We start from the raw sequence: 12,198 nt of genomic DNA on the forward strand, positions 1-12,198 counted from the left end.
TGTTAACTGATAGCATACATGACACATAAATGTTCAATTAGCCGTTGATTAAATATATTTACGAAAATCTATCAATTTAGTTACTAGGTCATATTAGGAATAGCATTTTTATAATTGGGAAAAATGACTAAATTAATAAATTCTCATAAACATATTTGGTCAATATCCAATTCGACATATCAAGTATTATATATGTTATTAATTAACATTTTACAATAGCAATGTTTAAAGAAAATTGTTAATAGAGTGATTAAAGGACAAATATGATTAATTCGCAATTTTTGAAGGACCAATTTGATTGAAAAATCTTTCAAAAAATGAATTTAAAAAACGTGTTATTTTTTATGGACTAATTTGAAAATTAACCTTTTTTCAACACAAACAAAATTTGTAATTGACACTAGTTGGATTTTAGACCAATTGGGTTTGGGGTTTTGTACTTGGTTACAATATCCAAATTGCAGGTAAAATCCAAATATATCAATTATCATAACTAGAGAAAAAAAATACAAAATCAATTAAAATTATATAAAAATTGAAAAAAAATTAAAATTCAATAAAATATATGCAACTACTACTCAACAAATCGAGTTCTATCACGTGTTCGATCAGATTCTCAACAAGTCGCTTCCCTTCTTGCACTCTTCAACACCTTCGGTCATAATTCTTAATCAACATTTTATTACAAACCCCATTAATAAGGTCAACTTTTGCTAGATATAGCAAAAATTGATAATTTCAGGAAACGTTTGCTGTGTTATTTTTTTATGGTTAAAAATTATATTTCAAAGATTATATTTGTTTATATCCTAAACCAATAGATAAGAATCAGGCTCAAAAACACTAAAAGGCCTACCAATAAAAGCAGACTTCATGGCAAGTCTGATCTCTTTAAAGAAATCGGACACCGACTCTACGAGACAAAAACCCTACTTGCTCAAAGTAGACAAACTGCACCCTAAAATCTCTACCTCATCTAGAAGGAGAATCTCAACAAATTCCTAAGATAAAGGAAACGCTTATCTCTCAGAAAAGATAAGATCACCTCAACAAAGGTGGTTAGCAACTTTACTATAAATACACCAGCACCCCCAAGTATAACTCACGTTATAATCTACAAAAAGCTTGCCTAAAATCCTTGCTAACTTAAGCATTAAAGTCTCATGCAGGTACCACCCCCACCTCTCCACGAGGAACTCAGACAGGCGGCACCTCGACATTACAAATCGGACGCTGCCACTGAAAGGGACTTGGACCTCCTGTTCAGGCCCAAATCGACATTTCAGGTAACCCTCGAAACATTGGCGCCGTTGCTGGGGACTTGGAATTCATCCCACAACCATGGCGGACAACCAACAGGAGGACGGCCGCATCGCATTTGAATCTAAGTGAGAAGTTCAGCCGAAAGGCCACGCCATCGTGCTCCCTCATCCACCACAACACACCGAGGGACCCCGCGGAGAAGGGCCCTCAGGAAACCCCCATCCAAGAAAGATCCCTTCTGAAGTACACCACCCCGAGGATGAGGATCACCGCCAGGCGACAGAGATACTGGACATGGTCCAAGGACAGCAAGATCAGCTGAGGCAGCTCGAACACGAAGCTGAACGACAGTGGGAGGCAGAACGGGAATTGAGATGAGAAGTAAGACGACGTAAGGAGCTAGAAGAAAATCTCTAGAAGCTGGAGGCCAACCTCTGAAGTCGGACCAACATGACAAATCGAGAGGAGAGCCCCTTAGGAGGAGATGACCCGTTTATAGAAGAGATCATGAGGGCCAAAGTTCCTAGAAATTTCAAATTGCCTGACATGGATCTCTATGACGGGACGTCCAACCCAAGACACCACCTAAGCAATTTTAAAATTTGAATGTACCTAGTAGACACCTCTGATGCCATACGTTGCAAAGCCTTCCCTACCACCCTAACCAAAGCTGCGATGAAGTGGTTTGACGGCCTACCTCTGAGGTCAGTCACCAGCTTCGACAACCTAGCCAGAAAATTTCTGACTAGATTTTCTATTCAAAAGGATAAAACAAAACACGCACCAAGCTTACTGGGAGTAAAGCAAGAGGTCAGAGAAATGCTTTGAGATTACATGGAAAGATTCAACAAAGCTTGCTTGGAGATTTAGAATCTACAAACTGAAGCTATGATTATGGGCTTAGTTAATGGCCTCAGAGAAGGACCATTCATCCAATTCATATCTAAAAGACACTTGACCTCTTTGAACGAGATTCAGGAAAGGGCAGAGAAGTATATCAACATGGAAGAAAATTTTTTACTAAGAGCCTCCCTCAAGATCAAACCTACCCTATCCACCTCGGGACGAAGAAAGGGAACCCAAAAAAAAAGAGGAGCCAGGAGTAGAGAAACCTCAAAAATATCACAACTACACTCCTTTCAAGGTCTCCCTAGTGGACGTTTATAAAGAGATATGTCACACGGAGAAACTTCCACCACCTCGTCCGATTAAGCACAAGAAACCGAGAAGTCAGACAGAATGTTGTGAGTATCATAAGCTCTATGACCATTCCGCCAACGAATGCTATGACCTAAAAAACGTCAAAGAAAAGTTAGCCAGAGAAGGCCGACTCGATAGATACCTGATGTAAGAATTATGTCGGTTTGGAATTTCACACAAAATAATTCCGTTGATAGTATAGTTTCCAATCAACAAATAATACTCAATCAAAGTTTTAATTCAGTTGTCACATGTACAAACTCCAATGAAAATAACCGAAGTATTCAAATCTCTAATCGTCTCACAAGGAATTGCAATGAAGTGATCAATTATTGGTTATGAAGGGGCAAAGGGGGTTTGATTTGTAATTGGTAAGAAAATATAAAAGCAACTAAATGACAAGAACTAATAAAAGAAAGAAAAATAACTCTTGGCTAAGACATGGAAATTGAGATCACCATCCTTGTCTACAAATCATGTATTAACAACTATGAGGGACCAACCCATTAAGTCTACTTCTATGCTTGAAGTACGCATAATGTCTATTTCAACACTTGAAGTACGTCAAATAGGCTTGATCAACATCAATCCATAAGTCATAACCTAGCTACTAATTGACTTAGTAGTAGGCTAGTCTCAATGGTTACCAAATTGACCATTAAGGGTTCTCAAATCACCAATTCATTGAGACCCAATGACTCAAGGTCACTCAATTCCCTTAGCCTAGGCCAAGAGTAAAGAAAATTACTCTAAAACTAGTAGAAACATTTTATCAAACACCTAGAGTGCAATAAAAGTAAACATCACAACATGCAAGAATTACTGAAACCCATAACTAACATAAGCAAGAAATCATTAATAGCAATACAACAAGGGTTTATGAAAGTAAAAATGGCAAAATAAGGAAATTAACAAGGAAAGCTAAGAAGATTGAGACAATGAAACAATAAAATATAAAGAGAATTGAAATAAAAACAAGAATTAAAATTTGGATCTAAGAAAATTTAACCTAAACAACCCTAAATTCTAGAGAGAAGGGAGAGCTTCTCTCTCTAGAATTCTACTTACAACATGATGAAAACTATACTATGACTCCTCTCCCCCCATTCCCTTGTAATCTTTGGACTCAAAAGCATCAGAAATGAGTTGGATTTGGGCACCCTTGAGCTCAGAAATTGCCCCCCAGCATTTTGCATTTAGTGAAGTCACATGCAGCTTGTCACGCGTATGCTTGGGTCACGCGTACGCGTCACTGGCAAAATCCCACTCCATGCGTGCGCGTGGGTGACGCGTGCGGATCGCTGGTGAATCTCTTCCTTATGCGTACACGTCGATGACGCGTGCACGTGGCCTTGAGTTCAGCAAATCTTCATTTCTTCATGAATTCTCCATTTTTGCATGCTTTTTCTTCGTTCCTTCAACCCAATCTTTGCCTTCTAATCCTGAAATCACTTAACAAACATATCAAGGCATCGAATAGAATTAAAGTGAATTAAAATTAGTGATTTAAAAGCCTAAAAAGCATGTTTTTATACTTAAGCACAAATTAGGAGAAATTCACAAAACCATGCAATTTCATTGAATAAATATGAGATAAGTTGATAAAATCCCCTAAATTCAACACAAGATAAACCACAAAATTGGGGTTTATCAATACCTGGCAGACAAGTCGGACAATCCAAGGAAAAGAAGAAGGGATGAAGAAAGGGGATGACCCGAACATCCTTCTCACACCCTGGAATGACATATCCATATGATTAATGGAAGATTTGTAGGAGGAGGAATGTCAAAATCATCCCAAAAAAGACACCTCAAAGAAGTATACTAGGTTAGAGAGAGCAATCAACTAACCGACCAGCTCACCATCTCTTTCACTAAAGAAGATGCACAAGGCCTACTGTCCGGGAACGATGACCCAGTGGTGATAACATTGATCCTGGCCAATGCTGACCTTCACCGCACCTTGATAGATCAAGGAAGTTCAACTGACATCCTGTTCAAACCCGCTTTTGACTAGCTTGGGTTAGAAGAAAAAGACCTAAAGGCCTACTTTCATAGCCTGTACGGACTGGAAGACACCTCGATCCGACCTCTTGATTACATCCCATTATACACCACCTTCGAAAAGGGTACTAGGTCAAGGACCTTGAGTATTGACTACATTGTAGTCGACGTGAACTCATCCTACAATTCTCTAATAGGTCCGATTACCCTAAATAAACTTGCAGTCTTTATTCCTCACCTTTGCATGAAATTTTCTACTCTCGAAGGGATTGCCACCATCAAAAGAGACCAAAAGCTAGCTAGGAAGTGCTATAATGAGAGGCTCACTTTGAAAGGCAACTCGGGAGGCAAGTAAGTCAACACCATCGAATTGGGGGGAGTACGAGTTCGTGAAGAATTATGTCCTCAACCCGAAGGCAAAATTGAAGAGATACAAATCAGAGACCATCCTAGCAAGACACCGAGTATAGGGGCAAACTTAAAAGAGAGCCTGAAGAAGCAGCTCGTTGACTTGTTAAGATAAAACTCTGACCTTTTTTTTCTGGAAAGTTTCTGACATGCCCGGCATAGATCCCAACCTGATGTGCCATAAGCTTACTGTATACCCAGGTTCCCCCGCATTGATGCTCTGGTCGACTCAGCCTCAGGCTATAGATATCTTTCCTTCATGGATGCCTACTCGGGGATGCCCACGTGCTCTTGATTTCTGTTTTCTATTGTGCGTATATTATTGCGTCTAGTTTTGCGATAATTGCTAGTGATCATGTACTGATGGTGTTCTTAACCATATCGATATGGACGCAGGTATAGTATGGAATAGGAAACCATATCTGAGACTGGTTCTCAGGTAATGTCAGGTTGTAGGGTGTAAACCAAAACATGAGATCATGGCCTGCATAAGACAGACATACATTATATTTGGTTGCTCATATTTTTGTGTTGTGTATTTCTGTGAATGTATGTAAGTTTTTGGTTGATTGCTTTTCTATTCTTTGTTTGCTAAAGTTATATATGTTCTATTACTTCTTTGTTGTATAATAAAGAATAAAGTGAACCTAATTAACTATCTTGACCCTACTAAGGACTCCCCGATGGAGAAGAAAGCACCTTTCCACGACCGCTAGAGAAAAGGACCAAAAGAAGGACCATAGGGTTGCTATTGTTTTGAAGCTGTCTTGTTTAGTCATAACTGAAGACCTAGAGTGTCTTTCCCTCACTTTTGTGATCTTAAAGGAGAATAGACTTATAGTGGAAATTAGGTTAGCCTAGATTCTAGTTTAGGGGCTTTTTGAATTGGCCAGGACTTGGGATGTCATCTGTGTGTGTGTGTTATCTTACTATGCCAAGAATGTTCTAACTAGATACTATACGAAGTTGACGACATATCATCATATATTTGGGTTCCTATATGTATTTGTGAGATGCTCATGAATATTTCTATCTTATCTTGTGACTGTTATTATATCTGTTGTTGATGTGCGTTGACCTAATTTTTTTTAAAAAGAAAAGGTTTCCCATAAAATCAACAACGTGTTAACTACGATCAGGCTCATATTCATTAAATAATAGATAATAATTAGGAAGGCAAGTTGGTAGCACTCAATTTTCGATATGATATAGACATATAGAAAATTGGGCTATTACAACTTGATGAGCGGATATTTTATACACTTTTTGGCATCATTTTCATATAGTTTTTAGTATGTTTTGTTTAAGTTTCATTAAGTTTTCATAGGTTTTAGTGTAAAATTCACATTTTTGAATTCTACTTTGAGTTTGTGTATTTTTATACAATTTCAGGTATTTTCTAGCTGAAATTGAGGAGCTGGAGCAAAAGTCTGATTCAGAGACAGAGAAAGTGCTGCAGATGCTGTCAGGATATGACCTCCTTGCACTCGAAAGAGCTTTTCTAGAATGACAGAAGTTCAAATGGAGCGTTCTCAATGGCTATGAAAAGCTAACATCTAGGGCTTTCAAGAAATGTATAATAGTCTATACTTTGCTTCAGAATTGAAGGCCCAAAACTAGCGTTCAACGCCAGCCTCCTGCCCTATTTTGGTGTCCAACGCCCAAAGGAGAAGAGACCTGCATCCAACACCCAAAAAGGACCCCCTAGCCAGCATTCAACACCCTAGAGGCCTCCTAGCATGTGGATCTCAATCAAGCTCATCCAAAACATGCACTAAGTAGGCTCCAATAGTGGATTTTAGCACTACAAGACTGTTTTACCCTTTCTATGTAACCCTTAGTCATTAGTTTAGTAATTATTTGAGAACTTTTACATTTTTCAAAGATCTTCCACCACTTTACACGTTTATCATTGTATTTTCTATCAGTATGAGTTTCTAAACCTCCTAGGTTGAGGGGAGGAGCTTTGCTGAGTTTTATGGATTAATAAAGTACTACTGTTCTATTTCAATTTGTGTTTCATTATATATTCTAAGATGTGTCTTCATTCTTCATCATTATGAATGTGTTGAACCGACACAAGGTTATCTCATTCTACATGGGTTCAAAGTGAGTCTTTCATCGGACAATGATGAACCACTAGCTTGATTATACATCTCTTAGACGGCAAATCGACGACTTCGTTGGGGACTTCTTGAGACATCAGTTCAGCTGAGGTATGGGGAGATTAGTGTCTTTGTGGTTGAGGCTAGAACCAAAGGCACAGCATTCTTTGATCCAGATGATTCGACCTTGTCAGTGGCATTTTGAGTAGGATCACTAAGGAGAATGGACTGCAAGAGCTTCACCCTCAATCAGACTAAATTCGCACTAACCCTGCGGTTCAGATCTGGAGGAGCATTGGCAACCTCTCAAGAAAGGCGTTGATCACATACAACCTGCTATAGAAGAAATCATTCACAATTGGAGTAGACAGTGAAACCGAATTGATCCAGAAGAACAAAGCATCTCTGAAGCCTTAACCATCTTCTTATCATTGCTTTCACCATCAATTGAGTAACGTTTTCTTTATTTTCCTTTTATGCACTTTAAACAAACAAACAACTTTTCTATCTGCCTGACTAAGATCTATAAGATTACCATAGCTTGCTTCAAATCACAATCCTCGTGGGATCGACCCTGACTGACTCAGGTATCACTTTGACAACCCAGTGCACTTGCTGGTTCAGTTGTGTGAAGTTGGAGCTTCCCTCTCTAGAATTCAAAGTCTAAAATCCTAAAAAAAAACTAAAAACTAAGACTACTTGGCTGATCCTCTCTCAATCCTTGCTTCAAATGCTTTAGAAATGAGTTGGATTGTGTCCAAAATGGGCTAGAAATTGCGGGTCACGTGCGATTTTAAGTAAGGAACGAGATTGGAAAGATGCATACACACGCATGTTGCGTGCACACGTATGAAAAAAGATGCGTACGCATGATTGGTAGCTTTGCTCAACTTCATTTCTTCATGAATTCTCCACTTTTTCAGCTTTTTCTCAATCTTTTCGAGCCATCCTTGCCTTTTAAATCTTAAATCACTCAAACAAACCTACCAAGACATCGAATGGAATAGAACTGAAATTAATTTTAAAATTTACAAGTCCAAAAAGCATGTTTTTAACAATTAAGCAAATTAGAAAAATATTAACAAAAGCCTTCAATTACAATGAATAAGTGCAGTTTACTATTTTCAATCCAAAATTCATAAAAAATGGATATCATGCATCATTTAGGCTTTGTAGCATATATAACGGGAATTAAGCTAACCTAACTCTTACCTCAAATTTAAGCTTTCTAATCATCTCTTGGGGACTTTCTAACACATTTCACACATATATTTTGTAACCACCCTACCCCTTGAGGCCTAAGATTTCTCATTCCCTATGACGTTCGCCGACACGCGTAGGTTTAAGTATATATGCGGCATAGGTAGTAAGTTAAAATTATAATCCGTGGCGCTAAAACTTTTTAGCTTTTCCCAAACGATAAGTTTTGGATAATTAATTAATTACCGCTATAATCAAATTTCCTTTATTTTATTAATTTATTAATTTCACTGAATAATAAATTAACAGAGGAACAATCCTAGATGCATCATCAATCAATAATTGGTACATGATCACAATTTTTATTCTTAACCCAAAATACTCTTGCCATAGGATAAATCAAACCAATGCTTTAGTCATTCTTATGAAAAACCCTAAGATCAATTAAACCATTAGTTCACCTAAGCCAATTATAATTTAACCATGATTAGAAGCAACAATGTCACTCCTTTCCTTTCCATTATTTCCATAGACAACACCTCTTTCCCCCCTTCTCAAACCATGATTTCATCTCATGGTTAACTAAACTAGTGGATGCTTAGTCATTAAACTCAAGTACGTGTGTTGCCTTATTCACCAACATCAGCCACGAAACACACATGCAAGCTTACACATGTTCTTCACTTCATTGTCCTCACTCTATTTATTCATTTGTTCACACACAATCTGCAAAAAGGAAGAGAGAAAGCGTGAAGACTGAAGTGACCCAGCAAACACGGTTGGCTTGCCATCTTCCTCTTCCCTTAAATTTCGATAGGAGCTTAAAGAATGCAGCACTCCTCTTCCTCCATCAACCCTTGTAGCATTGAAATTCTTTACTGGGTAAGCTAACCTCGGCTCCCCCTTTCTTCTATCCAATTCGATTTCACCATTATTTAACAATTCAACCTCGTTCTTTCTTCTAGTATGTGAAACTCAAGGGAAGTTCCTCTAGTCTCTCTATTCCACTGATCCATTCTGTCAGAGAAGGTGAGAGTTGCATCTTCTCTTTTCTTGTGGTTAGGGTTCGGTGGTGCACGGAATTGTGATTCACACTTTTCACAACTCCGGTGCCACTAACCAGCAAGTGCACTGGGTCGTCCAAGTAATACCTTACGTGAGTAAGGGTCAATCCCACGGAGATTGTCGGCTTAAAGCAATCTATGGTTATCTTGTAAACCTTAGTCAGGAGATTAATAATGAAAAGAGTTTTGTTTGTAAAAAGTAAAAGAACACGAAATGAATAATACTTGTTATGCAGTAATGGAGAACATGTTGAGGTTTTGGAGATGCTCTGTCTTCTGAATCTCTGCTTTCCTACTGTTGTCTTCTTCACGCACGCAAGGCTCCTTCCACGGCAAGCTGTATGTTGGTGGATCACCGTTGTCAATGGCTACCATCCATCCTCTCAGTGAACATGGTCCAACTATGGGTTCCGTAGGGCTAATCATCTGTCGGTTCTCACTCGTGCTAGAATACAATCCATTGATCCTTTTGCACACTGTCATTGCGCCCAACATTTGTGAGTTTGAAGCTCGCCACAGTTACCCCTTCCCAGATCATACTCGGAATACCACAGACAAGGTTTAGACTTTCCAGATCTCAAGAGTGCTGCCAATTGATTCTAACTTATACCACGAAGACTCTGGTTGCACGGATTTGAACACTCTGTTGTCAGGAGAGGCAATCAAACTCGTGAACCAGGAACCCAAGAGATACACACTCAATCTAAGGTAGAATGGAAGTGGTTGTCAGGCACGTGTTCATAAGTTGAGAATGGTGATGAGTGTCACGGATCATCACATTCATCATGTTGAAGTGCGAATGAATATCTTAGAATAGAAACAAGCGTGATTGAATAGAAGACAGAAATAATTGCATTAATCCATCGAGACACAACAGAGCTCCTCACCCCCAACCATGGAGTTTAGAGACTCATGTCATAGAAGATACAAATTCTGATGTAAAATGTCATGAGGTACAAAATAAATCTCTAAAAGTAGTTTTTATACTCAACTAGTAATCTAGGTTTACAGAAAATGAGTAAACTAAGATAGATAGTGTAGAAATCCACTTCCGGGGCCCACTTGGTATGTGTTTGGGCTGATCATTGAAGCTTTCACGTGCATAGGCTATTTTTGGAGTTAAACGCCAGCTTTGGTGCCAGTTTGGGCGTTTAACTCCAATTTTTATGCCAGTTCTGGCGTTTAACGCTAGAAAAGGGTAAAATGCGGGCGTTTAAACGCCAGTTTGCGCTATCAAATCTTGTGCAAAGTATGAACTACTATCTATTGCTGGAAAGCCAAGATGTCTACTTTCCAACACAATTGAGAGAGCGCAAATTGGGCTTCTGTAACTCCAGAAAATCTATTTCGCGTGCAGGAGGGTCAGAATCCAACAGCATCTGCAGTCCTTTTTTAGCCTCTGAATCAGATTTTTGCTCAGGTCCCTCAATTTCAGCCAGAAAATACCTGAAATCACAGAAAAACACACAAACTCATAGTAAAGTCCAGAAATGTGATTTTTGCATAAAACTAATAAAAATATACTAAAAAGTAACTAAAGGATACTAAAAACTACATGAAAATACCACCAAAAAGCGTATAAAATATCCGCTCATCACAATACCAAACTTAAACTGTTGCTTGTCCTCAAGCAACTGGATAAATAAAATAGGATAAAAAGAGGATCAACTTGCAATAGAATCCCAGTGTTTTAAGTGAAGCTCAAATTCTAATCAGATGAGCGGGACTAGCAGCTTTTTGCTTCTGAACAGTTTTGGCATCTCGCTTTAGCCTTTGAAGTTCAGAATGATTGGCATCCATAGGAACTCAGAATTCAGATAGTGTTATTGATTCTCCTAGTTTAATATGTTGATTCTTGAACACAGCTACTTTATGAGTCTTGGCTGTGACCCTAAGCATATTGTTTTCCAGTAATACTATAGGTACATAAATGCCACAGACACATAACTGGGTAAACCTTTCAGATTGTGGCTCAGCTTTGCTAGAGTTCCCAGTTAGAGGTGCCTAGAGTTCTTAGGCACACTCTTTTTCTTTGGATCATGACTTTAACCACTAAGTCTCAAGCGTTTCACTTGGACTTTCATGACACAAGCACATGGTTAGCGACAGCTTGGTTTAGCCACTTAGGCCAGGATTTTATTCCTTTGGGCCCTCCTATCCATTAATGCTCAAAGCTTTGGATCCTTTTTACCCTTTTCTTTTGGTTTAAAGGGCTATTGACTTTTTCTGCTTGCTTTTTTTGTAAGCTTTGTATTTTTCACTGCTTTTTCTTGCTTCAAGAATCAATTTTATGATTTTTTTATATTATCAATAACATTTCTCTTTCTTTTCATCATTCTTTCAAGAGCCAACAATTTTAACATTCATAAACTTCACTATAAAAAATATGCACTGTAAAACCCGGTTAATTAACGGCTAATTAACCCATAAATGAGAATTTATTTTAGAAAGCCTAAAATGTGATTTTTATGGCTAAATGTGGTAGAGGAGATTGAGACGAGAATTTCGGTACCAATTTTATAGAATTCGGACCAAGATTGGACCGAACGGGCCAAATCGGGCCAATTGGACCCAAAGTGGGCCCTTGGCCCAACATAACTTAACCAAAACCCTAGTTTTCAGCACTCTCTCTCCTCATTTGTTACACACACAAGCTGAAATGGTGGAGAGGAAGGGAAGAACATTCTCTCAACTTCTCTCTCTCACTTATTCTTCAAACCACCATAACTTTTGATCTAGAGCTCCGATTGCCGCCCCATTTGCGGCCACACGTTCACCGCGGAGAGCTCTACAAAACCCATACCATCAATCTTGAGGTAAGCCACACTTTGCTGTTCGAATCTCAGCCCTTGTTTTCGAGTTTCAATGGGCGAAATGTTGAGATTTTGGGTTCTTTGATGTTATAGGACCCAACCCTCTTGAAGGAGAAGGTTAATCTTGTCTCCTTGGACCTT

Source organism: Arachis duranensis, chromosome 7 (genome assembly GCF_000817695.3).
Source record: "Arachis duranensis cultivar V14167 chromosome 7, aradu.V14167.gnm2.J7QH, whole genome shotgun sequence".
In the NCBI taxonomy this organism is placed as follows: Eukaryota; Viridiplantae; Streptophyta; class Magnoliopsida; order Fabales; family Fabaceae; genus Arachis; species Arachis duranensis.